The sequence below is a fragment of the Pongo abelii genome, chromosome 4 (assembly GCF_028885655.2).
Source record: "Pongo abelii isolate AG06213 chromosome 4, NHGRI_mPonAbe1-v2.0_pri, whole genome shotgun sequence".
Lineage (NCBI taxonomy): Eukaryota > Metazoa > Chordata > Mammalia > Primates > Hominidae > Pongo > Pongo abelii.
In genome coordinates, this window is record NC_071989.2 from 75,430,251 (window position 1) to 75,457,901 (window position 27,651).

Here is a 27,651-nt window from a genome sequence, read left to right on the forward strand (position 1 = left end):
GTCTTGCTTGCCATCCTCCAGTGCGTGCAGCAAGGTGGGCTGGAATGGAAATGCATGAGGCGATCTGCAGTACCTCTCAAGATCTGAAGACTGGATAAAACAAGGATGAAAGTACATTGGCTTCATATTCTCCCAATATTGTTATCAGCATAATTCCATAGCCACAATGCCCTTCAGCCTCATGTGTGTGAATGCTTCTAGAACTTGGTTTTAAAGAAAAAAAAACTGTTTTACTTCTTTAGAAGTTCATCAGGCATTATATAAAGTGATGTGTCCTTTCATTTTTCCTTCACAAAGTGCCCAGTACCGACATCTCCAGGCCAGAACTAGGGGCTAAGGGGACCTCAGAATGAAAAAGGAGAGAGCCCTGACTCCAAGTCTAGTGGGGATCCATAGGAACCGCCTAATAATTGTGATCATCACCACTGAACAACTACTATGTGCAACTTAGTGGCTACATTTCACACATCATCTCATTCATGCCTCAGACCAGCCCTGCCAGAGAAGGATATTCTTTTGACAGATGAGCAATCTGAATTTCAAAAAGGTGGGGTGGGGTAAGTTGTCCATTGTCACAGCCAGCACATGGCAGGGCTGGAATTTGATCCCAGAACTGGGCAAAATCAAAGTTGATGCTCCTTACCTTCTATCACTGTTTCCTATAATTGCCTAAGATTTGGAACACAGCTACACAAGCAGCCTCATCACATTTTTACAGATTTAAACCAAGTGTCAGCAAATTACGACCCGTGGGGTCAAATCCAGCCAGTCACCTGTTTTTTTGTAAATATAGTTTTATTGGAACGCAGCCATGGCTATTCGTTTAAGTATTGTGTGTCACTGCTTTTGTGCTACAGCCACAACATTGAGTGGTTGTTGAACAAATGGCCTGCAAAGAATGCAATATTTACTATCGAGCTTTTTCCAAAGTTGGTCTTGGTTTAAACAATGCCAAGCGGATTCCTTTTTATCCCTTTTCTATCCAATAAGGGAACAACAAACTCACCATTCAATGATTTAACGTTTCTGATTGCTTCTAGTTTTGTAAACTTTCCCAAGCATGTGATGATGTGAGGCAGGGAAATCCAGTCGTGTAGAGGGCAGCTCATCCTTGGATAAATCTGCTCTGAGCACTGCCACTTACTAACTCCATAAGCTTTGAGAAATTGCTTAATCTGCCTAAATTGATTTGTTCTCATTTATTCACACCTTAATTTAAAAATACTTGTTGAATACCTACTGTGTGACAGACACTGTTCTACGTGTTGAAGACATAGCAGTGAACAAAACAGGTAAAATCCACAACCTCATGGAGTTGTCCTTCCACCAGGTGGAGGCAGACACTCAAAAAAGAAGTAAAAGTTTGTAGTAGAAAGATGACAATAAGTGTCATGATGAAAAAGAAAGCAAGAAAGGGGGACAGGAAATTTCAGGGCAGGGAGAGGGTGGTTGTGGGGCTGCAGTTTTAAGTAGGGTGGTCAGGGAAGCCCCAGTGAGAGTGGGATTTTTGATTGAAAACTGGAAGGAGAGAAAAGAGGAAAGTAGTGGAAATATGGAAGAAAGAACATTCCAGGTAGAGGTGTCAAAAAGAACAAGACCCTGAGGCAGAAGTGTGTCCAGCACACAGAAGGAACAGTGAGCAGGCCAGAGGGCCTGGAACAGGTTAAATGAAGGGGGTCCAGCAGGAGAGGAGGACTGAGTGATCAGTGCTGGGTCCATCAAACCAGCGTCTGCTAAGTTATTGTAAAGATGTTGGCTTTTACTTTTAATGTGATGGAAAGCCAGTGGAGAGCCTTTTGAGGAAAGAGGGACTTAACCTGATTTAATTTTAAATGTTTTTTTTTTTTTATTGTTGTTGTTTGTTTGTTTGCTTTTTGAGAGAGAGTCTCACTCTGTTGCCCAGGCTGGAGTGCAGCGGCTCGATCTGAGCTCACTGCAACCTCTGCCTCCCAGGTTCAAGCGATTCTTCTGCCTCAGCCTCCTGAGCAGCTGGGACTACAGGTGCCTGCCACCAAGCCTGGCTAATTTTTGTATTTTTAATAGAGATGGGGTTCACCATGTTGGCCAGGCTGGCCTTGAACTTGTGACCTCAAGTGATCCACCCACCTTGGCCTCCCAAAGTGCTGGGATTACAGGCATGAGCCACCCTGCCTGGCCTAATTTTAAATGTTTTAAATGGTCCACTTCTGGCACTGTGTTGAGGAGACACTGGGCGTGGAGAGAGTGGGCAAGAGTAGAAGGCATGACCAGGTAGAAGGTGACTGAAAAATTCAGTTTAGAGATTATGGGGGTTCAGACCAGGGTGGTTGTGGTGAATTGGAAAGATGTGGTTGGATTCTGGCTATATTTTGAAGGTAGATCTAACAGGATTGCTTGATAGGCTAGATGTGGGGTGTAAGAAGTATAAAGGTTTTTGGTTCATACCTGTGGAAGAATGAGACAGCAGTTGGGGCAGGTTTTGGGGAAAGATAAAAAGTTTGATTTTGGATGTGCTCAGTTTGAGACGGCTGTTAGACAAATGGGAATATGAAGTGGACAGTTGGATTTATGAGTTGGGATGCTGGAAATTGACATTATGGAGGGGTGCTTCATTGGTAATGAATGGTAAGGGTGTGACCGTGGGAGTGAGTGGCTGAGGTAGATCTTAAGGACCTGAAAAAGATCATCCACATGGGTATTAAAATCACCAAGAATTTTGATATGAATACCGCTGAAGAAAGTGGCAGTCAGCCAAACTCAAAACTCCTACAGGAATTAGGGCAGTAATGTTGCGTGGGGGGGCTCAGTAGATGACTGCCATAGAGGGCCACTGGATGGGAACAGTGCGATGACATAGGACATGGAGCCCAGGGAAAGCGGCTTGGGGAAGAAGAGGGATCTAGAAATGGCAGTGAAGGGCAGAGGACAGCTATCCCGTCCCTGACCAGTGGTTGAAGAGGCATGAGAGAGAAAATGTCCAGCACTTAAATCAGCTGCAGGAGAAGCAGCATCCTCAGGCTTCAGTTAGAGCAAGAGGTGAAGGAAATGAGCCCAGAGGAGGCTGAGAAGAGAGGTGACTTTCTTTTCTTTTTTTTTTTTTTGAGATAGAGTCTCACTTTGTTGCCCAAGCTGAAGTGTAGTGGTGCAATCTGGGCTCACTGCAACCTCTGCCTCCCGGGTTCGAGTGATTCTCCTGTCTCAGCCTCCTGAGTAGCTGGGACTATAGGCACCCGCCACCACACCAGCCAATTTTTGTATGTTTAGTAGAGACAGGGTTTCACTATGTTGGCCAGGCTGGTCTCAAACTCCTGACCTCAGGCAATCCACCGGCCTCAACCTCCCAAAGTTCTGGGAGTACAGGCATGAGCCATCGTGCCCGGCCAACGGGTGATTTTCTTGAGGATTCGTTGTGTGATCCAGCAGGCGCGGTGGAAGAATGTCAGAAACTATGGGTGGGTAGTTGTGGGAAATAGGGGTCAGAAAAGGCATACAGATGCTTTGGAGTCCTGGGCTTCTTATGGTGGCTGATGTAGCAGAGATAAAGGATCTGATGATGACAAGGCAGAGGGTGTAGTCAGGGTGTGAGTGACAGGAGAAAGAAGGGCAAAGAGGTCTTGCCAGAGCACTCTGAGTTCTGCGGCCTCCCTTGGCTCCTGCAAATGGAATTGCCAAGGCTGGAGTGGGTAAGGTCTACCTTGCGGCATAGGGCTCTTTCTCATTCCTGGAGTGGGTGATGCTCCCCCTTGCGTTCTGCCATCAGAGTCACGGAGGTCATAGCAAGGAACAGAAATCTAGCTTTGGAAAAAGAGCTTGCTGGAAGATCTCTCATGGGCTGCAAGGGCTGTCTGATGTTGGCAGCAGGAGCTCACTGTACCTCTTTCCAGTCTTTGCTGCTAAGACTTGGCAAGCAACTTTCAGTCTCTCTTGCTGTCTGTTCAAATTTGGGCTTTTGAATGGCCCATTCGACAGCACCAGGTGGTAAAAACATGTTTCTTGGGAAGTTCCATTTCTGGATTGTGGGGCAAAGATCGGGGAGTTCAGGAGATTGAAGATGATTGTGAATTGGTCAGATACTTGCCAAAGTGTCTAATTCACTAAACTTAAGCATCTCATCTAGAGATGTGTCTGTGGGGTAACAATAGTGTTCTTCTCACTCAGTTGAGCTGAATGAAATGAGATAAATGTATAGACAGCACTTCGTACAGCACCTGGTATCCAGTGGGTACTCTATACCTATCAGCCATTAGTTTTAGAACCATGGGGTCTGGTAATTTGTAATCTTGCTGAGGGACAAGTTTGAATTGTTCCTGCTGTGTGTGAATCACTGGGCTCAGGAGGAAGTTGGGGATGAGGTGTGTGTGTGCTGGACAGGATGGGAGTGCTGAGGTCTGGCTAGGTCCCCAGCAGGACTCCCAGCAATGAGCACTGACATTTCAGCATGCCTTTGTTGTTCTTCATCTGGGTCTGAAGGGTGCACACTGCATTTCTATTTGTATTTTATTGCTTTTTATTGGGGAAATTCTCCTATAGAAACTTGCTTGAACATGGGGACCCCTGATGGTCTGGGGACTCATTCTCTGCTAATGTCAAAGGCCTCGGTCAGTCTCCTTTGGTGCCGTCTGCTATAGCAGCCCCTTCATCTCTCTGACCTTTACGGCTGACCTCCGCTAGCTTCTTTTGTGTGGTTTTCCACTTAGTTTCTATTAGGACAGATCTTGAATGTGAGCAGCCATGCATTCACCCCTGGATGAGAATTTTAGTTAGCTCTTTTATTTGGTCATTTAGAATTTATTGGCTTATGTATCTATCTGAGCACTTGTGGATAAATGTGGGCATGATGCATGGGTACGCCCTCTATTGTGTGCTTTAAAGAGATCATGAATGTATCGATGGAAGTTGTATGGTAAGAAAAATGAGGTTTGTGCTGAAATAATTTGGGTTCCCACTGAGAAACCTTGAGGGCACCTAAATGTACTAAGTCTGTAATGTATTATTGAAGAGGAGACTATTCTCATTCAGCTCACAGTGATTTGCAGCTACTGCAAGGTCACGGAGACCCTTTCTGTGATCGCCTCCGGATTGTCCCAGCTAGCAAAGAATGCTGAACTGCTGATATCAAATGCTGATTTTTCTGATTTCTTGCTTTATTGCTGTGGATCTTGCTGTAAAACATGGGCACAATTTTGGGGAAATAAACTGCTATAGACTTGAGGAGAAAAAGCCCTAAGGCATTTTTTTGACATGAGCCATAAAATACAGTGGTAACTCAGAAAATAGATGGCTATAAAAATTCTTTGAGCACGTTACTGATGGTATTATTTGATCATCTTCCAACAATTTATCCCATCAGATGTCTGAAAAGAGTAGAGAGGTGACCAAAGACAGGTGTTTTAAAATAGATTATTTTGAAAATTTTGGCATTTTTATGCCTACCCGCCAGTGACAAAGTTTCTAAAGCCACGGGAGTTTCCTCAAGATTATTTATGATAAATGATGAGCCTACAATAAAGTCTCTTATCAGTACTCATCTTCAGTCAGGATTGCCATTGAAGGGGGCGTGGAATATACTGGTTTCTTCTCTTTACACTATCATGGTGTTTTGTTACTTCATTCTCTCTGGTTTTAAAGGATTTCATGGCAACATACGTACCTTATTCCTTTAAGTGGATTTTAAAGTAACCATGCTGTGAAAAATACTGCATGGTTATTATGAAGTATTTTGATTCCATTTGCCTGATTCTTGGAAGAGGAACATTTATAAAGTTCTGTTATCAACTTGAATGGAAAAGAATCATATTTTTATTACGTAGAAAAAGTCATTAGAGTAAACAGGACGTAAGCATTAGACTTCGTATATGGATAAATATTTCAATTGTCACAGACCATAAAACATTGCACCCATAATATACAATTAACTTAACTCTAGACTGAAAAGCAGAGGAGTCTGGTTTATTCCTGGCCCTGTGTTGGGTCCCTCTTCTCTGACCTGGCTATAGCCTGACACCTTCCATGCTATCTTATGGCAATTCAAAGAGCTCCTGGGCCACGGTGGGGTAACTTGCAAAACAGCTTTCTCACAAGCCATTGAGAGAGAATGGATGGTGTTCTAAATGTAGATTTGGTGTAGGATGCAATTCTGGCATCTGGATGGCCCTTCCTGAGTGGGCCAGGGCCGTTTTCACATGCATTTGTCAAGGCTGGTTCTGGCATGCAGACTAGGGCTGCATTAGCCCCAGGGATGCAGCTACCATGTGGCCCCCACAGAGATCCCTATCCACCTGCAAGACGGCAATGTTGGACTCCAAGTCCACCTCTGTGCCCCGTCCTAAAAGAATGCATTTGTGTGAGATTTGACATACCTTCCCCCAAAGCCAGGATATGATACTCCCCATGTAGGTGTAGTTGACATCTACATGAGAGCCTCAAGACCGTTCCTATCATTTTTTCCCATCTGACTTTCCCACCTCCAGGCCTTTGCACAGACTCTCCCCTCTGCCTGGAACATGCTTTTCACCAGCCCTTCTCTTGGCTACTTTCTACTTGTCTTTCAGAACTCAGCTTAAAGTTCCTTCCCCTGGCAGCCTTTGGAGCCCCCAGTCCTGACTGAGATGCTCTTCTAATCCCCCACACTTCTGTTAGTGAAGCCCTTCCTGCTCCAGAGTGAAACTTTGGTTTGTATAACTGCCTCTCCCACCAGGCTATAAACTATTTTCTCTGTACTTTCAAAAAGTGCTTCTCTTTTACATTTAAATATTTAACTCATCTTGACTTTGCTTTAGTGTAAAATGTGAGGTAAGGATTTAACTTTATTTTCCAGATATTACTTACAGAAGAATCCTTTCCTTGGCCTTTTCCTCATCTACACTGAGAAGATCACGACATATCATTCAAAATTTATTGAGAGACCTCTATGTGCCAGCCACAGTGGTTGATGCTGGGGATGCAGAAATGAGTAAGGTGCTACTCCTGACCTCAAGAGGCTTCCCTTCTGTTTGAAAAGACATAAATATAAACAAGCATTCATAGGATTATATGAAATTGTCATCTTTGTAGGTCAAAAATGGTCAAATATTGGCAATTTCACATGGTTTAACCCAATATAATACAAAATAAACACAATGTTTTAGGTTGCATTTCTCTGAAAATGGAGCCCTAGAAAATATACACATAGATGGTTTATTTGGAAATGATTCCACAAAGAGACTCAGGAAAGGAGGGAGAACCAATACACAAGGATGCTTTTTGGATCTGGCCGGTGCTCAGGCCACTGGTGTTTGAGCAGCTGAAACGTCCATGGAGTTTTGTGAAATGTGCCTCAGCAGGGTCTGCACAGGGGACAAGGGGAGAAACTTAATCCACAAGGGGCCCAGAGGGATTAGTTACCTCCCTCCAGTTCTTCTGGTGGCCCTGTATGTGTGTCCACGGGGTTTCTGTTGATGTGCCAGTCTTGGTATCAGAGAAGGCCTGGAGCAAGAAGTGAGAGATGAGCAGAGAGGGCTGAGTGGAGGTGCGGGTCAACTACACCTGTGTGAGGCTGATCGAGTTGTCTGGGACGAGTTGCTGTAGCAGTGGCGGCAGTGAGGGATGGGGCTGAGAGGATGTGATGAGATGTTGGGTACAAATGATAGTAGTGGTATATCCAAAGAGGAATGGTTAATTCTATGAGAGTTTGACTGGGAGGAAGTAAGGAGTAGTGACTAAGGAAATAGAGGGAACCTTCAGGGATTCATTGGCACCAGTGTCGGGGGCTGGGAGTGGGCATTCTGGGTGGAGGGAGCAGCATGAAAGGACACAGCACACTGGGGGAGCTTGGAGTAGATTGACGTGGTGGACACGGGGCTGGGCAATGGGATGTGACCGGAGAGCTGGGCAGAGGCCAGAGCAAGAAGCGAACTTGGGGGTGTATGAATTTGCTAGGGCTCCTGTTACAAAATACCACAAACCAGGCAGCTTAAACAACAGAAATTTTTTGCCTGTAGGCTGGAAGTCCAAGATCAAGGTGTCGGCAGTGTTGGTTTCCTCTGAAGCCTGCAAGGAAGAATCTGCTTCATGCCTCTTTCCTAGCTTCCTGTGGTTTGCTGGCAATCTTTGGTGTTTCTTGGCTTGTAGAAGCATCACCCCAATCTCTGCCTCCTACCCTCTTTATACAAAACACTCTTCCTACAGTGCTGTCTCTGTGTGCATGTCTGGGTCCAAATTTCCCCTTTTCATAGGGACACCCGTCACATTGGGTTAAGGCCTACCCTAATGACCTTATTTTAACTTCATTATCTCTGTAAAGACCCTCTCTCCAAAAGAATGTTACACATTGAGGTACTAGGGGTAGGACTTTAGCATGTGCAGTTTTGGGGAAATCAGGGAATCTGCTGGGAGTCAGAAGCTGAATGGAGCCACCTCTGCTGGTCTTGCTGGGCTGTCAGTTCCCTTTGTCTTCCCATGTTTTGCAGTGAGCCGCAGGTGTTGAGTACTGCTTCTTACACCTGGGCTCGTTTCTCTTCCAAGGATCTTACTTGCATGCGATGTTGCAAGGCAGTTCTGTGGGGGTATATATTTGAATAGGGTTTTCAAAAAATGTCTTTAGACATACAAATCTGCAACATCTTTCCGGGGCTAGATCGCTCTTTGGTTAAATTTTATGCCATGGATTTGCCATGGTTCTCTTTATTTCTGGGACTTTTTAGAGGGTTATTTTGTGTGTATATGTTGTTAAAGGAGAAGGCTGGTGTTAATGAACTTGGGTTTTATTAGATACTGGAGAGCTACTTACTGACAGGCTTTAAGGCAAGAGTGGCATGATAAGATTAGTGTTTTTCAAAGATCGTTCTGAAAGCAGGATAAAAAAGGGATTTGAAGAAATCAAACTTGGAGGCAGGGGTGTGGGCAGATGACTCAGGCAATGATTCAGGCACACAGCAATGAGAGCATGAACTAAGACTTGGATGCATGGAAGAACCCCCAGGAGCTTTAAAAACGTCCCAGTGGTGAAGCCCCACCTCAGGCCAATTAAACAATCCCTGGAGGCTGGGCCCACACACTGGCGTATTGTTATTGACGTTCCCTAGGTAATTCCAATCTGGGGCCAATGTTATGAATCACGAATCTAAGGCAAAGCAATGGGGAAGGTCAATGGCAGATAGGGTTAAGAGATTTTAAGAAAGTAGAATGATGGGCAGAAAAATAACTAGAATGAATCTGGTGTCTTGCTTACTTAGGTGTTACTCTAGCTACCAGGTATAAATTATACATTTCTAAGGAATTAGAATATGCCGAGATACACTTAACACCAAAATTATATTAAATATGACATAATCTTTCTTTGATTCAGAAGGCATTTTGAGACCTGCCTATATATCTCTAGGACACTGTTATATACATAAATACACTTACCGTTAAACACTACACTAGATGTCCACATATAGAAAGAAAGGACTGCATCACAAACTACAGCCACCTACATCTTCCTATTATACCATTTCACCCACATCAGTGCCCTGCTCAGAACCTTTAGTGACTCACCAGTGTTTACAAAATAAATTCCAAATTCCTTGCCTGGAGATTCAGGACTCAAGGCTTCCACCCATCCTATAAATAAACCTACTGCTCAGCCAGCCTATTTTCTATGGGTTTTAGGCTACTTCACTGTGATAATTAGTATCAATATTGGGTGTGTGATATACACCATGCACTGTTCTAGGCACCAAATACTGTGTTCTTTCTAGTTCTCATAACAACACATATGGTTGGCTTTATTGTCTGTCTTACATGTGAGGAAACTTAGGTTCAGTAATGTTACGTAGCTTGCCACGGTTTTCACAGCTAGTAATGAGCAAAGCTGGGATTTAAATCCACGACTAAAGCCCATGTCATTCCCACCACACTACACTGTGCTCCAACAGGAGCACTTCAGTTTCTGCCATTTTGCACGCTGTAATTTCCTTCTGATGTGGCCCTTCTCCAGTGCTGTGCTGGTTAGTGTTTAATAGCTGGCTTTCTCGATATAGCTTTGACATGAATATTGGTTGACATTTTAATTTACATTAATGAGCACATCAGAACTTGACTGTTTATCAACGATGTGAGGGACTTCTTTGCTGAATCAGATAATAATTTTTTAAGCGCTAGAAGAAGATTTCTTCCTTTTTTGGGATCATTCGCAATATAACAACTACAGATATGAAATATTTTTAGGTTTCTTCTGCATGGTTAATATTTTTCTATCACTTTCTTACCTCTAAACAATCAACAAAACAACAAATCAAGCCATGCTTTGTGGGGTTTGCAGATTTCTGTTGTGTCAATACTCCTGCTATAAAGTTAGGAAGAGATGCACGGAGACGCACTCTTATATATAGTATTTCCACTGTGGAGATGCAACCGATGTAAATAATCTCGAGAACATAGATAACAGTAAAATATAGTGAAATAGTTAGGAAGTGATGAGTTCTGAGTATTTACTGCCTTTTAAAAAATTTTTACTTTAAGTTCTGGGATACATATGCTGAACGTGCAGGTTTGTTACACAGGTATATGTGTGCCATGGTGGTTTGCTGCACCCATCAACCTGTCATCTAGGTTTTAAGCCCCGCATGTGTTATGTATTTGTCCTAATGCCCTCCCTCCCCTTGTCCCCCAGCCCTGACAGGCCCGGATGTGTGGTGTTCCCCTCCCTGTGTCCATGTGTTTTTATTGTTCAACTCCCACTTATGAGTGAGAACATGTGGTGTTTGGTTTTCTGTTCTTGTGTTAGTTTGCTGAGAATGATGGTTTCCAGCTTCATCCACATCCCTGCAAAGGACATGAACTCATTCTTTTTTTTATGGTTGCATATTTGCTGCCTTTTAAGATAGAATTTATTCATTGTAAATTTCTATAATTTAATTTTCAGTAACCGCCACATTTAACAATTGCCTCACAATATTTCTGAGAATGTATCAATCAGCTCTCAGGAGACAGTGTGAGCCAACTCCAGCACACCACTGCTTTCCCTCTTCCTCCCCACTGGCTCAAAGTCTACCCAGTCTTCAAAGTCCAACCAAAACTCTAGCATGCTAGAAAACTTACCACGTACATCCTTTCCTTCCTTATTGCCAGAAAGAAAAAGAAAAAGAAAACCTACCATGTACAGTCATGCATCATTTAATGATGGGGATTATGTTCTGAGAAACGTGTTGCTAGGCAATTTTGTTGTTGTGTGAACATCACAGAGTATACTTACACAAATCTAGGTGGTATAGCCTGCTACACACCTAGGCTATATGATATAGCCTATTGCTTCTAGACTACAAACCGGTACAGCATGTTACTGTACTGAACACTGCAGGCAACTGTAACACAATGGTAAGCATTTGTGTACCTAAACACAGAAAAGCCACAGTAAAAATACTGTATAAAATATAAAAAATGACATGCCTGTATAGGGCACTTATCAGGAATGGAGCTTGCAGGACTGAAAGTTGCTCTGGGTGAGTCAGTGAGTGAGTGGTGAGTGAATGGGAAGGCCTAGGACATTACTGTACACTATTGTAGACTTTATGTACACTTAGGCTACAATAAATTTCTAAAACAATTTTTCTTTCTTCAATAGTAAATTAACCATAGCTTACCATCACATTTTTTACTTTATACACTTTTTTCCTCATTCCTTTTCAGCTTGGCTTTTTTGTAATAACACTTATCTGAAAACACAAACATTGCACAGCTGCACCAAAATATTTTCATTCTTTATATCCTTATTCTATAAACTTTTTCTTCTATTTTTAAAGTCAAATTTTTTAGCTTTCTAATCTTTTTTGTTAAAAACAAAAACACAAACGCACATATTTGCCTAGGCCTCTACAGGGTCAGAAGCATCAGGGTCACTATCTTCCACCTCCACACCTTATCTCACTGGGTCTTCAGGGGCAAAAACATGCATGAACCTGTTATCTCCTATGATAACAATGCCTTCTTCTGGAATACTTCCTGTGGGACCTGCCTGAGGCTGTTGTACAGTTAGCTTTAAACAAATAAAGTAGAATGAGTATACTCTAAAATAATGGTAAAAAGTATAGTATAGTAAATACATAAACCAGTAACATTGTCGTTTATAATCATTGTCAAGTATTATGTACTATACAGAATTGTACGTGGTATCTTTTTGTGCAACCAGCAGTGCAGTAGGTCGGTTTACATCAGCATCGCCACAAACACATGAGTAATGAGTTGCACTGTGACATTGGCTGGCTACAATGTCACTAGGCAATAGGAGTTTTTCAGTTCCATTATAATCTTCTGGTACCACCATCGTCTATGCAGTCTGCATTGACTGAAACGTTATGCAGTGCACGACCTCCCCACCAGGCCTTCTTTTGACCTCAATCCTTCTGAAATCCTTCAACCCTTTTAGCTGACACCAGTCCTTAGCCCTTATCTTATACTATTGCTCCATGCTGTCTTTTGGTTTGAGTCATTCTGTTTCACCAACTTTTTTTTTTTTTTTTTTGAGGCAGAGTCTCATTCTGTCTCCAGGCTGGAGTGCAGTGGCGTGATCTCTGCCCACTGCAACCTTGGCCTCCTGGGTTCCAGCGATTCTCCTGCCTCAGCCTCCCACGTAGCTGGGATTACAGTCTCCCACCACCACTCCCGGCTAATTTTTGTATTTTTAGTAGAGTCGGGGTTTCACCACGTTGGCCAGGCTGGTCTTGAACTCCTGACCTCAGGTGATCCACCCATCTCGGCCTCCCAAAGTGCTGGGATTACAGGCGTGAGCCACCGTGCTTGGCCTCTTTCACCAACATTCTGACCACCTGTGAGGACAGGGAGCTTGCCTAGTAACCACTGCACTTTCTGACGATACTTAGCATCATCTTCACACATGCGGCATTTGATACTATAATATTGATCTAGTTGCTTTTTGGATGAATTACTCATATGCAGTTGTAAAATCTCCATTTGTCCCCACCTCATAAAGTTGAGCACAAAAATACCAATCTGGTTCCAGGTGAACGGGATTTTATTTGCCTCGCTCAGACTCTGCTGACTTCAGGGGCTGCAAAACTTGCTCAGCGTGACCTCGGCGTGCACTGTTCACATCTCCAGACTCACTTTCTTTGAAAAGATCATCTTTGGCTCCCAGAACCCTGGCAGCCCACATGCAGGCATCATTACCGTACAGCATTTCCTGCCTCCCTTGGGTCACCTCATCCTTTTCTTAGGCAGGAGTTCTGTCTACCTGTTGAATTTTGAATGAAAACCCAAGGGACAGAAGCTCTGCACTGAATTCTCTATTTTGTTCCTTGCTGAGCCTCCATGAATATGAAATACTAGCACAAAGGGGAGAGTCAGCAGGTAGAGATGAACACTATCCATATTTAATGGAGAGGGAGTCTGAGTTCACAGGTGGAAAAGCCACGTTAGAAGGCCAAGTTCAATAACTTGCCCGTGCTCACTGAGTGAGTGTCTAGCAAAAAAGGAATGAATATCTTAAGACAAACTTCCATGATTTGTGCTTTAACGTACCACCATCATTTTAATGCCTAAGGAGGAGGGAAAAAGAAAAAAAAGCAAATAAGAACGGGATGAAATAACTACTGGTAATCAGAAAATGTCCCTCATCTGCAATGGAGTACAAAAGAGGGGCCAGGGGCCCACATCCTTCACCAAGAATCTGAGCTCTCTGTGACTTGGCGGCCCAGACTCTCCAACTCAATTTCTCTCTCCTTAGGAGGAAGACACGGAAACACTCACAATCTCTACCCTCTACTAAACAGCCAAGGTTGCAGGGCAGAGCTGCCTGGAGCCCAAAGCACAGTAGTCTCCCTACTGGTCCCCAAGAGTGTGACTTTCGATGTGGAACCCACAGTGATACTGGCCAGTGGCTCTTGGTAAGGCTCTCCCAATGACTGCATGTCCCAGCTTTTTCTTCTCCGATCCCAGTGGTTTTTGACATCTTCCCAAGAAACTCCTCTGGTGGCAGCATAATCAGTAACACTGGCTTTAGTCACAGCACCTGCAGTTCTCAATAACTATTCCTTCCAGAAACCCTCTTTGGGGTTCCCTACATCTCTCATGTGTCTCCAGCCTTCTCTAACAGGTGCCAGGTTTCTCTGTAGCTGGGCAGCCATCTGTTAGCATCAAATACACAAATATATATATTCTCATAATAACCACATTGACAAATGAAACCTGGGTCCCATCATTACTTCTATTCCTAGTCACACATACTCCTTTTGCATTGGACATAGAAGCACCAATGAATATCACAACCCAGAAAGATCTAACACATTTTTAACCTATGTTCAGTCAGACTATAGGTTGCATTCTCGATCACATAGCTGCTTGCTTATTCAAATAGTTGATCCATTCTCCAACTACCCTGATATTTATTGAGCATCTAGTATGTGCCAGGCACCATGGCATGGAGAATTAGACCCAATCTTCCTGTTCAAGGTGCTCACAGTCTGGTAGTAATAATGATGATGATGATGATAATAATAATAATAATATTAATAATGGCAAATACTGATAGAATGTTTAGTATGCGCCATTCCTCAGTAGCGTGAGATAAATACTATTATTCTACCTACTTTACAGATGAGATAAGCTAGGCTCAGAGAACTTGAGTTGTCCATGTTCACACAGCTAGGCAAGTAAATAGACAATATTTCATGTCGTAGGCCCATGACACAGGGAAGCCCCACGTACATAAAGCATACTCAGATTAAGGTGTGATTCAAACTTACCGTGCTTATATACTTGCATTTCATTCTAATTATCTATCTACTATATATCTAATTCCAGGATTTTTCAGAGGTAATTAAATCTTAAAAAGAAGGAATACTTGTTTTAAAGAGAACACCACAGAGAGGCACTAACAATAAAAATGAAGTGTTCATTTCAAATGAGAAAAATGTTCAGTTTTAGGGTTAGTGTGACCTTTAATTTACACACGTCTTCCAGTGCTTCTGGCAAAACTCAACCCTCTTTCTGGAGAAGTGGTCTTTACAGTGATGAATTAGAAAGGGCCAGAAAGATTTGTGATTGCTAAAGAACTCTCAGGAAACCTTTTCAAAACAGGAAAGACCAGATGCATGGAGCCAATTTCCTTCCATATGGAAGAAGATCTGCAGACACAGACAGGACAGAGTCTTGAAGCAGCCGAGCTGCTCTTGACACTGTGGTGTCCGCTGAATGTCACCTCCCTCTGTTGTGCCAACACTGGCAGTTTTATTCACCCAAAGGTATGCCAGGTCTCCTTGCACTGATCTTTTGAGAACTGACAGAGGGCATTGGAACCTAATCGTAGGACCAGCAGCTTGAGAGGCTTAATAAATACACACTCTGGCTATAGCCAGATGATGAGGGATGATACCAAATCCCTCATCAGCTCTCTCAATTCAGAGAAGAAGAAAAATCAATACACTGCAACCCCCCCGCCCCCGCCAGGTTTCATGGGATTGAAAGAAGTAATTCTGCTGACATATTCGGCCGTTTGTTGTGCTGTCCCGGAGAGGCAGCCCACGGTTTGGTTTCTGTCTTCTTTTGCTATTCTGCTTTGGTGATCAGCTAAGAATCCTCACCATGATGAGAGCTGAATCCTCCTTGTGGTATTCTTCCACACCCGTTTGGGACATGACAGAAGTTTTTCCTGTCAGAAGGAAGAGAGGATGGTGCCAAAAGGAAGAAGCTTCATGAGCTATTGGCAGCAACTCCATACTTATCTCTAGAAGAAAAGACTTTGCTTCCAATGTGCTTTTGCAAAGGAGTAATTCTTCACTGACATCTTCCTAATCATACTTTTCCTAACTACAAATAGTTATAGTTAATCTTTTTACGTAACAAAGGACATTTAACTAAAATAATACTTTGATACTAAGAGATTCTGGGGCTTTTGTCAATCTGTTTGAACTGAAATAAGAACCACTGTTTCATTTTGGCATTAATCATAATTCCTTGCCTTCCTGGCCTCTGGCAGATAATGAAGCATTTTCACATATGTTTTGCTATTTTATTCTTCAGACAACTCAATTAAGTGATTAGGTCAGGCATTATATTCCTTAGTTTGAAGATAAGTAACTGATGCTCAGAAGGGTTAGGTATATCTGAACCCCCTAAGTGGCAGAGCTGGGATTGGAATCAATGTTTTATTCGCAGTACATATAGATATGCAAACATGTTTGTTTGAGACAGGGCCTCACTCTCTTGCCCAGGCTGGAGTGCAGTGATGCAAATACAGCTCACTGTAACTTCGCCCTCCAGAGCGCAAGAGATCCTCCCACATCATCCTCCCATGTAGCTGGGACCACAGGCATGCACCACCATGCCTGGCTATTTAAAAAAAATTTTTTTGTAGGGACAGAGTCTCACTTTGTTGCTCAGGCTGGTCTTGAACTCCTGGGCTCAGGTGATCCTCCTGCCTTGGCCTCCCAAAGTGCTGGGATTGCAGGCATGAGCCACCACGGCTGGCCTCAAGCATGTTTTTTTGTATCATATATTCTGATTTTTATTTTATTGTATTGGACATATATTTTATTGCTTAGGGTTTCCTATGATTCGCTGAAGATTTCACAATATAGGTATGTCCTCCTCAACAAGATTATGAACTCTCTAAAAGCGGGGATCCTGTCTCGTGAGTACATGGAGTTCTGTACAGGAATGATGAGAGTATGGTACATATGGGCATAGGGAAAGGCACTAGACCAAGAATCCACAGACTGAGGTTTAACCTTGATGATCCTGCAGACTGGCTCTGGGACAAAAGGCAAGCTGCTCACCCTCTTTGTGCCTATGAAGTGGGGATCACAAATACTCAATAGACAATACAATACACAACAGCGAAAACACATACATACACATACATACATACATATATATATATATAAGTTCATAGTAATAGTTAAAATTTAAAAATTTAGAATAAGGGGCTTTTTAAAACCACACCAATTGTACATCAATATCTCCTTTCTTTCAAGCTAAAAATCTTGCTTCTCAATGACAACAAAATACTCATCTGTTTTTTTCCCCACAATATGTACATAATAGTCTCAGAAAAACTATACCAACACTACAACCATCAATAATTTGATTATAGAAAAAAAGTATAATCTTATTTTTCAGTTCTTTTGTCATTAGGATATGTCCCACTAGAGATGCATGGTCAAATAACTGGGTTTTAAAGTCAGTTGTGAATCCTCACCTACCATTTCACTCACTTTCTTTTTCTTTTACTGATCGTAGATATCATTTTTCTGTAAAGTGGCATTGCCCAGTGAGTGTTTTCTACCACCAGGGCAGGCTACCTGACCTACAGACCCAATTCTTCAGCCATCATCAGTATTACTTAAAAAAAAAAAAAGAAGATATTATAATCAAAGAAAGTTAGCAAAGTCTTAACGATGGGCTATTATGTAGCCATTCAATGTGGTATTTGTGAAGAGATTGTGTTGATGTTTGAAAGTGCGTATGATAAAAATGGGGAAAGCAGGTTGTAAAAGTATATACCCAGGAAATGAACTCTGAAATCTGCTCTCCATACAATGAAACAAAGATTAGGCATACCTTTGTAAAATATAATATTTTAACATTAAATCTACTTGTTTTGCTACTCAAAAGTCAATTGTAAAGGTACTTTCATTGCTATTATGCCATCAACTGGATACACATTTAGGCTCATTCGTTTCACTTTACTTTTGATTTTATGTTTTGTAAGTTTTCATTTTGTTGTATGATTATATGAAATATATATTTGGTCTGAAAGTGACATCCACAAAATAAGGCCCATTCAATGAAGTCCAAATTCTGTCTCTTTCCTCTCTCGTATCCCTTTCTCCTCTTTCCCGTAACATTTTATTCTTTTTATTTATGGCTGCTGCACCATTTAGATAATATAAGCAAATACTTATAAACTGTCATTCTCTTTTCTTTATAAAAATATAAATCTTTTAATATTCATCTAGTTTTTTTTACTACATTGTTTTCAGTTTGGTCTCTCTCTCTCACTGCTCTGCTCCCCTGACTGGTACATATTTGGTATTTAGGAAAGCTTGAAATTGTGTGTTAATGGTTACCTTTATGTTAGTATCTTTACATAAAACCCTTAGTTACACCTTTTTTTGGCTATTGTCTGTTGGTTGTCTAGTAAGAGTGATGTTGAAATTAGATAGTGACAACTTCATCCCATACACTTCTAGCTTCTGATCTGAAGTCATATCTTTTTACTCCTAGTTAATACCTAAATGTAATTAGTGAATTTATCCTCCTTTTCATACATGATCCTCATTCTCCCTCCATAGTTGAGAGATGTACATTACTTACGTTGTCAGAGTGTATAGCCATTATGTACTACACTGTCTCCTTTACAGCCACCAATCCTTATGTTGATGTCTCTCCATAGATTTAGTAGATGCCTTAGGAATGTTTTAATGGAAACACATTCCTTGAGTTCTTGAATGTTTGTAGTTTTTTTATGGCCTTTGTATTTGTGCATCAGTTTGTTCGGATATCAAATCCATGACAAGATATGAAATCATTACATTTTCTTTCCTTGTGTTGCTTAAATATGTTATGTAATTACTTTTTTGCATAAAGCATTATTGTCAAAAAGTCTGATGATATTTTGATTTTTCTTTCCCTCAGAAGTTACTTGGTTCTTTGGCCTGGAAGCCCAAAGATACTTGTCTTTTCTTTTTTAAAGACTAATTTTACTAGAATACATAATTCTAGACCAGTATTCCTAGGTATATAGTGATATCTCATTATGTACTTTTGTAGTTTCAGGAAAGTTTTAATTTTTTTTTTTATCTTCGCAAAGCTTTACTGAATTATAGTTTTTAGTATTTGATCTGTTTCATTGCTTTGATTTTGTTTTTCAAGGACTTATACAGTCTTGGATCTTGTCTGTCTTCTCTAATTGTCAATTTTCTCAAATTTCTTTTACCTCTTCATTTCTTTTTTATTTAAAAAATGTCCTGCCTTCCTTCTTATCTTTCTCTTAAGGCATGCTTTTGTGTTACTTATGGCTTGGTCTTTATTTCTGAAATAAAATTTTCTTTTGTTTCTAAGTACTAATCACTTCCTTTTTATATCTTTTTTTCTCATCACCTAATTTATGAGTTTTTCTAATTCTTACTTGTTTCATAGATTCTATTATTTTCCTCCTTTTTGTTTTTAAAATAGTAGGTTACAGTTCACTCTAATTGCCCAAAGGGATGTTGTTCTGATCTTTATTCATATTTTCCTTAGAATAACTTTGAATGAAATCAACTATAATCCCCCCTCCCCAGCTTTTTTTGGTCATTTCTTTAAGTAAAATGAGTTTCGTTGTACTTTTGCACAAGAATTGAGGGAAGACTGGGCCGGAATAGTATTTTTAGAATCATGGCTTTGGAGCTTTCTCTTGTGTTGTATTTGTGAAGTGATCAAAACCTTCTGAGATCTGAGACCCCCCTCACCTGCTTTTAACTGGGCTTTGTCTTTGCGTTTCCCCATTGTTGTTATTCTGTTTGATTTGGACTCTGCTCTTAGCAGTTTCTCTTCAGAGTGGGGCTTTCTCTTGGAAGAGAATTTTAGTTTATTATTTTTGAGAGTTTACAGAACCCAAACTGTTTAAGCACATCCAAATTTTAAATCTCACTGTGGTCTCCTTGGACATACTTGCAAATTGTAGCTTTGCAGAACCCCTTTCCAGTTTTGGTTACCAATCTCAGGATTTTGGTATTGCTATTCTTGTTGCTTTGCATGTTCTTATAAAAGCATACTGTTATGACTGCCATCTCTCTATAATCCCCTCACTGTAGATTAGCATTCCTCTTTTTTTTTGTTGTTGTTGATTGTCTCTATTTCTTTATTATTATTATTATTCTTATTATTATTATTATACTTTAGGTTTTATGGTACATGTGTGCAATGTGCAGGTAAGTTACATATGTATACATGTGCCATGCTGGTGCGCTGCACCCACTAACTCGTCATCTAGCATTAGGTATATCTCCCAATGCTATCCCTCCCCGCTACCCCCACCCCACAGCAGTCCCCGAAGTGTGATGTTCCCCTTCCTGTGTCCATGTGTTCTCATTGTTCAGTTCCCACCTATGAGTGAGAATATACGGTGTTTGGTTTTTTGTTCTTATGATAGTTTACTGAGAATGATGATTTCCAATTTCATCCATGTCCCTACAAAGGACATGAACTCATCATTTTTTATGGCTGCATAGTATTCTATGGTGTATATGTGCCACATTTTCTTAATCCAGTCTATCATTGGTGGACATTTGGGTTGGTTCCAAGTCTTTGCTATTGTGAATAATGCCGCAATAAACACACGTGTGCATGTGTCTTTATAGCAGCATGATTTATAGTCCTTTGGGTATATACCCAGTAATGGGATGGCTGGGTCGAATGGAATTTCTAGTTCTAGATCCCTGAGGAATCGCCACACTGACTTCCACAAGGGTTGAACTAGTTTACAGTCCCACCAACAGTGTAAAAGTGTTCCTATTTCTCCACATCCTCTCCAGCACCTGTTGTTTCCTGATTTTTTAATGATTGCCATTCTAACTGGTGTGAGATGGTATCTCATTGTGGTTTTGATTTGCATTTCTCTGATGGCCAGTGACGATAAGCATTTTTTCATGTGTTTTTTGGCTGCATAAATGTCTTCTTTTGAGAAGTGTCTGTTCATGTCCTTTGCCCACTTTTTGATGGGGTTGTTTGTTTTTTTCTCGTAAATTTTTTGGAGTTCATTGTAGATTCTGGATATTAGCCCTTTGTCAGATGAGTAGGTTGCGAAAATTTTCTCCCATTTTGTAGGTTGCCTGTTCACTCTGATGGTAGTTTCTTTTGCTGTGCAGAAGCTGTTGAGTTTAATTAGATCCCATTTGTCAGTTTTGGCTTTTGTGGCCATTGCTTTTGGTGTTTTAGACATGAAGTCCTTGCCCATGCCTATGTCCTGAATGGTAATGCCTAGGTTTTCTTCTAGGGTTTTTATGGTTTTAGGTCTAACATGTAAGTCTTTAATCCATCTTGAATTGATTTTTGTATAAGGTGTAAGGAATGGATCCAGTTTCAGCTTTCTACATATGGCTAGCCAGTTTTCCCAGCACCGTTTATTAAATAGGGAATCCTTTCCCCATTTCTTGTTTTTGTCAGGTTTGTCAAAGATCAGATACTTGTAGATATGTGGCATTATTTCTGACGGCTCTGTTCTGTTCCATTGATCTATATCTCTATTTTGGTACCAGTACCATGCTGTTTTGGTTACTGTAGCCTTGTAGTATAGTTTGAAGTCAGGTAGTGTGATGCCTCCAGCTTTGTTCTTTTGGCTTAGGATTGACTTGGCGACGCGGGCTCTTTTTTGGTTCCATATGAACTTTAAAGTAGTTTTTTCCAATTCTGTGAAGAAAGTGATTGGTAGCTTGATGGGGATGGCATTGAATCTGTAAATTACCTTGGGCAGTATGGCCATTTTCACGATATTGATTCTTCCTACCCATGAGCATGGAATGTTCTTCCATTTGTTTGTATCCTCTTTTATTTCCTTGAGCAGTGGTTTGTAGTTCTCCTTGAAGAGGTCCTTCACATCCCTTGTAAGTTGGATTCCTAGGTATTTATTCTCTTTGAAGCAATTGTGAATGGGAGTTCACTCATGATTTGGCTCTCTGTTTGTCTGTTATTGATGTATAAGAATGCTTGTGATTTTTGTACATTGATTTTGTATCCTGAGACTTTGCTGAAGTTGCTTATCAGCTTAAGGAGATTTTGGGCTGAGACGATGGGGTTTTCTAGATATACAATCATGTCATCTGCAAACAGGGACAATTTGACTTCCTCTTTTCCTAATTGAATACCCTTGATTTCCTTCTCCTGCCTAATTGCCCTGGCCAGAACTTCCAACACTATGTTGAATAGAAGTGGTGAGAGAGGGCATCCCTGTCTTGTGCCAGTTTTCAAAGGCAATGCTTCCAGTTTTTGTCCATTCAGTATGATATTGGCTGTGGGTTTGTCATAGATAGCTCTTATTATTTTGAGATACGTCCCATCAATACCTAATTTATTGAGAGTTTTTGGCATGAAGCGTTGTTGAATTTTGTCAAAGGCCTTTTCTGCATCTATTGAGATAATCATGTGGTTTTTGTCTTTGGTTCTGTTTATATGCTGGATTACATTTATTGATTTGCGTATATTGAACCAGCCTTGCATCCCAGGGATGAAGCCCACTTGATCATGGTGGATAAGCTTTTTGATGTGCTGCTGGATTCTGTTTGCCAGTATTTTATTGAGGATTTTTGCATCAATGTTCATCAAGGATATTGGTCTAAAATTCTCTTTTTTGGTTGTGTCTCTGCCAGCCTTTAGTATCAGGATGATGCTGGCCTCATAAAATGAGTTAGGGAGGATTCCCTCTTTTTCTATTGATTGGAATAGTTTCAGAAGGAATGGTACCAGTTCCTCCTTGTACCTCTGGTAGAATTCGGGTGTGAACCCGTCTGGTCCTGGACTTTTTTTGGTTGGTAAGCTATTGATTATTGCCACAATTTCAGCTCCTGTTATTGGTCTATTCAGAGATTCAACTTCTTCCTGGTTTAGTCTTGGGAGGGTGTATGTGTTGAGGAATTTATCCATTTCTTCTAGATTTTCTAGTTTATTTGCATAGGGGTGTTTGTAGTATTCTCTGATGGTAGTTTGTATTTCTGTGGGATCGGTGGTGATATCCCCTTTATCATTTTTTATTGCATCTATTTGATTCTTCTCTCTTTTTTTCTTTATTAATCTTGCTAGCGGTCTATCAATTTTGTTGATCCTTTCAAAAAACCAGCTCCTGGATTCATTAATTTTTTGAAGGGTTTTTTGTGTCTCTATTTCCTTCAGTTCTGCTCTGATTTTAGTTATTTCTTGCCTTCTGCTAGCTTTTGAATGTGTTTGCTCTTGCTTTTCTAGTTCTTTTAATTGTGATGTTAGGGTGTCAATTTTGGATCTTTCCTGCTTTCTCTTGTGGGCATTTAGTGCTATAAATTTCCCTCTACACACTGCTTTGAATGCATCCCAGAGATTCTGGTATGTTGTGTCTTGGTTCTCGTTGGTTTCAAAGAACATCTTTATTTCTGCCTTCATTTCGTTATGTACCCAGTAGTCATTCAGGAGCAGGTTGTTCTGTTTCCATGTAGTTGAGTGGTTTTGAGTGAGATTCTTAATCCTGAGTTCTAGCTTGATTGCACTGTGATCTGAGAGATAGTTTGTTATAATTTCTCTTCTTTTACATTTATTGAGGAGAGCTTTACTTCCAAGTATGTGGTCAATTTTGGAATAGGTGTGGTGTGGTGCTGAAAAGAATGTATATTCTGTTGATTTGGGGTGGAGAGTTCTGTAGATGTCTATTAGGTCCGCTTGGTGCAGAGCTGAGTTCAATTCCTGGGTATCCTTGTTGACTTTCTGTCTCGTTGATCTGTCTAATGTTGACAGTGGGGTGTTAAAGTCTCCCATTATTAATGTGTGGGAGTCTAAGTCTCTTTGTAGGTCACTCAGGACTTGCTTTATGAATCTGGGTGCTCCTGTATTGGGTGCATATATATTTAGGATAGTTAGCTCTTCTTGTTGAATTAATCCCTTTACCATTATGTAATGGCCTTCTTTGTCTCTTTTGATCTTTGTTGGTTTAAAGTCTGTTTTATCAGAGACTAGGATTGCAACCCCTGCCTTTTTTTGTTTTCCATTTGCTTGGTAGATCTTCCTCCATCCTTTTATTTTGAGCCTATGTGTGTCTCTGCACGTGAGATGGGTTTCCTGAATACAGCACACTGATGGGTCTTGAGTCTTTATCCAATTTGCCAGTCTGTGTCTTTTAATTGGAGCACTTAGTCCATTTACATTTAAAGTTAATATTGTTATGTGTGAATTTGATCCTGTCATTATGATGTTAGCTGGTTATTTTGCTCGTTAGTTGATGCAGTCTCTTCCTAGTCTCGATGGTCTTTACATTTTGGCATGATTTTGCAGTGGCTGGTACCGGTTGTGCCTTTCCATGTTTAGCGCTTCCTTCAGGAGCTCTTTTAGGGCAGGCCTGGTGGTGACAAAATCTCTCAGCATTTGCTTGTCTGTAAAGTATTTTATTTCTCCTTCACTTATGAAGCTTAGTTTGGCTGGATATGAAATTCTAGGTTGAAAATTCTTTTCTTTAAGAATGTTGAATATTGGCCCCCACTCTCTTCTGGCTTGTAGGGTTTCTGCCGAGAGATCCGCTGTTAGTCTGATGGGCTTCCCTTTGATGGTAACCCGACCTTTCTCTCTGGCTGCCCTTAACATTTTTTCCTTCATTTCAACTTTGGTGAATCTGACAATTATGTGTCTTGGAGTTGCTCTTCTCAAGGAGTATCTTTGTGGCGTTCTCTGTATTTCCTGAATCTGAATGTTGGCCTGCCTTGCTAGATTGGGGAAGTTCTCCTGGATAATATCCTGCAGAGTGTTTTCCAACTTGGTTCCATTCTCCCCGTCACTTTCAGGTACACCAGTCAGACATAGATTTGGTCTTTTCACATAGTCCCACATTTCTTGGAGGCTTTGCTCGTTTCTTTTTATTCTTTTTTCTCTAAACTTCCCTTCTCGCTTCATTTCATTCATTTCATCTTCCAGGGCTGATACCCTTTCTTCCATTTGATCGCATCGGCTCCTGAGGCTTCTGCATTCTTCAAGTAGTTCTCGAGCCTTGGTTTTCAGCTCCATCAGCTCCTTTAAGCACTTCTCTGTATTGGTTATTCTAGTTATACATTCTTCTAAATTTTTTTCAAAGTTTTCAACTTCTTTGCCTTTGGTTTGAATATCCTCCCGTAGCTCGGACTAATTTGATCGTCTGAAGCCTTCTTCTCTCAGCTCGTCAAAGTCATTCTCCGTCCAGCTTTGTTCCGTTGCTGGTGAGGAACTGCGTTCCTTTGGAGGAGGAGAGGTACACTGCTTTGTAGAGTTTCCAGTTTTTCTGCTCTGTTTTTTCCCCATCTTTGTGGTTTTATCTACTTTTGGTCTTTGATGATGGTGATGTACAGATGGGTTTTTGGTGTGGATGTCCTTTCTGTTAGTTTTCCTTCTAACAGACAGGACCCTCAGCTGCAGGTCTGTTGGAGTACCTGGCTGGCCGTGTGAGGTGTCAGTCTGCCCCTGCTGGGGGGTGCCTCCCAGTTAGGCTGCTCGGGAGTCAGGGGTCAGGGACCCACTTGATGAGGCAGTCTGCCCGTTCTCAGATCTCCAGCTGCGTGCTGGGAGAACCACTGCTCTCCTCAAAGCTGTCAGACAGGGACATTTAAGTCTGCAGAGGTTACTGCTGTCTTTTTGTTTGTCTGTGCCCTGCCCCAAGAGGTGGAGCCTACAGAGGCAGGCAGGCCTCCTTGAGCTGTGGTGGGCTCCACCCAGTTCAACCTTCCCGGCTGCTTTGTTTACCTAAGCGAGCCTGGGCAATGGCGGGCGCCCCTCCCCCAGCCTCGCTGCCGACTTGCTGTTTGATCTCAGACTGCTGTGCTAGCAATCAGCGAGACTCCGTGGGCGTAGGACCCTCTGAGCCAGGTGCGGGCTATACTCTCCTGGGGCACCGTTTCCTAAGCCCGTCGGAAAAGCACAGTATTCGGGTGGGAGTGGCCCGATTTTCCAGGTGCCGTCTGTCACCCCTGGAAAGGGAACTCCCTGACCCCTTGCGCTTCCCGAGTGAGGCAATGCCTCGCCCCTGCTTCGGCTGGCGCACGGTGCACTCACCCACTGACCTGCGCCCACTGTCTGGCACTCCCTAGTGAGATGAACACGGTACCTCAGATGGAAATGCAGAAATCACCCGTCTTCTGCGTCGCTCATTCTGGGAGCTGTAGACCAGAGCTGTTCCTATTCGGCCATCTTGGCTCCTCCCCCCCAGCATTCCTCTTATTATAAATTGAGTGTGTTTTCTATATATTTAAGAGCCATTTTGCATTCTTTTCACTGTGAACTGTGTGTTTATATAGCTCTCTAGCCTATTTTTCTTTTTTAAAAATTCAGGTAAAATTCACAAAAAATGTAATTGTTTTCTTAATCTTATTTTAAGTTTGTTCCTTGCTAGTATATAGAAACACAGTTGCTTTTTATATGTTCATCGTGTATCAAGGATTTTTAATATGAGATCACTTCATCGCTGAACAGAGATATAGCTTTACTTCTTTTCTAAAGTGAATGCCTTTTATTCACTTTTCTTGCCCAATTGCCCTGGCTAGGACTTCCATTACACTACTGTATTAAATATAAGTATGGCTATCCCTATCTTCTTCCTGATTATAGGGGGATGTTTTCAGTCTTTTACCATTAAGTATGATGATGGTGTAGGTTTTTATAGATGTCCTTTATTAGGTTGAGGAAGTTCTTGTCTATTTTTAGTTTATTGTTTTTTTTTTAAATCGTGAAAGGGTGCTGAATTTTGTTAAATGCTTCTTCTGAATTCATTGATATGGTTATGTTATTTTTGTTTTTTATTCAATTGATATAATGGATTACAATTATATAATGTATTACAAATTATCAATTTTATTCAATTGATATTAATGTATTGATTTTTTTTTTGGATGTTGAACCAACCTTTATTCCTGGGATACATCCCACTTGACCATGATGTATAATCCTTTCCATATGCTGTTGGATTCAGCTTTCCAGTATTTCATTGAGGATTTTTGCATGTGTATGCATAAGAGACATTGGTTGGTAGTTATCTTTTTTTGTAGTGTCTTTGTCTGTCTTTGTTACTTTGGCCTTATAGAAAGAGTTGGAAAGTGTTCCACCCTCTTCTATTCTTTGGAAGAGTTTGAGAAAGATTGGTGTTAATTCTTCTTAAACATTTTGTAGAATTAGTCAGTGAAGACATTTAGTCCTGACCTTGTTGGAAATACTTTGATTACTGATTAAATCTCTTTACTTGTTATAGGTCTATTCAGATTTTCTATTTCTTCTTGAGTTAGTTATGGTAGTTTGTGTGTTTCTAGAAATTTTCTCATTTATCTAATTTGCCGACATATGATTATTCATAATATCATTTTATAGTCCTTTTTATTTCTGTAAGGTTGTTAGCAATGTGTCCTCTTTCGTTACTGATTTTGGTGTTCTCTTTTTCTTCATCAGTCTAGCTAAAAGTTTTTCAATTTCTTGGTATTTTTAAAGAACTAATTTTTGGTCATTGATTGTCTCTGTTGTTTTTCTATGTTCTACTTTGTTTATGCCTGATTTAATCTTTATTACTGGCTTCCTTCTTGCTTTGGGCTTATTTTGCTTTTCTTTTTCTAGTTCCTTAAAGTAGAAAATTAAGCTGTTCATTTGAGATCTTACCCTTTTGAAAAGCAGGACTTTAAAGCCATGAATTACCATGTGAGCACTGCTTCTGCTGCATCTCATAGGTTTTGCTATTGTATTTTTGTTTTCATTCATCTCAATGTATTTTCTAATTTTTCTTGAGATTTCTTCCTTGACTCATTGGTTCTTTAGAAGTATGGTATTTAATTTCCACATATTTGTGAATTCTTCAAATTTCCTTCTATTGTTGATTTTCAGTTTTATTCCATTGTGGTTGGGGAGCATGTTTTGTATAATTTCAATATTTTAAAATTTACTGAATCTGTTTTGTGGCCTAAAATATGGTCTATCCTTGAGAATAATCCATGTACTCTTGAGAAAAATGTGTATTTTGCTGTTTCTGAGCAAAATGTT

General features: G+C 40.9%; 1 long non-coding RNA gene across 1 annotated transcript in view; it reads left to right on the plus strand.

The window, feature by feature from the left end:
- LOC134761398 (uncharacterized) overlaps nt 1–27,651 on the plus strand; it is a 43,973-nt gene that overhangs the window by 7,241 nt on the left and 9,081 nt on the right. The window contains exon 2 of the long non-coding RNA XR_010139965.1: nt 13,682–13,841. This is a non-coding gene — a long non-coding RNA (uncharacterized LOC134761398). The remainder of the gene's footprint in view (nt 1–13,681; nt 13,842–27,651) is intronic.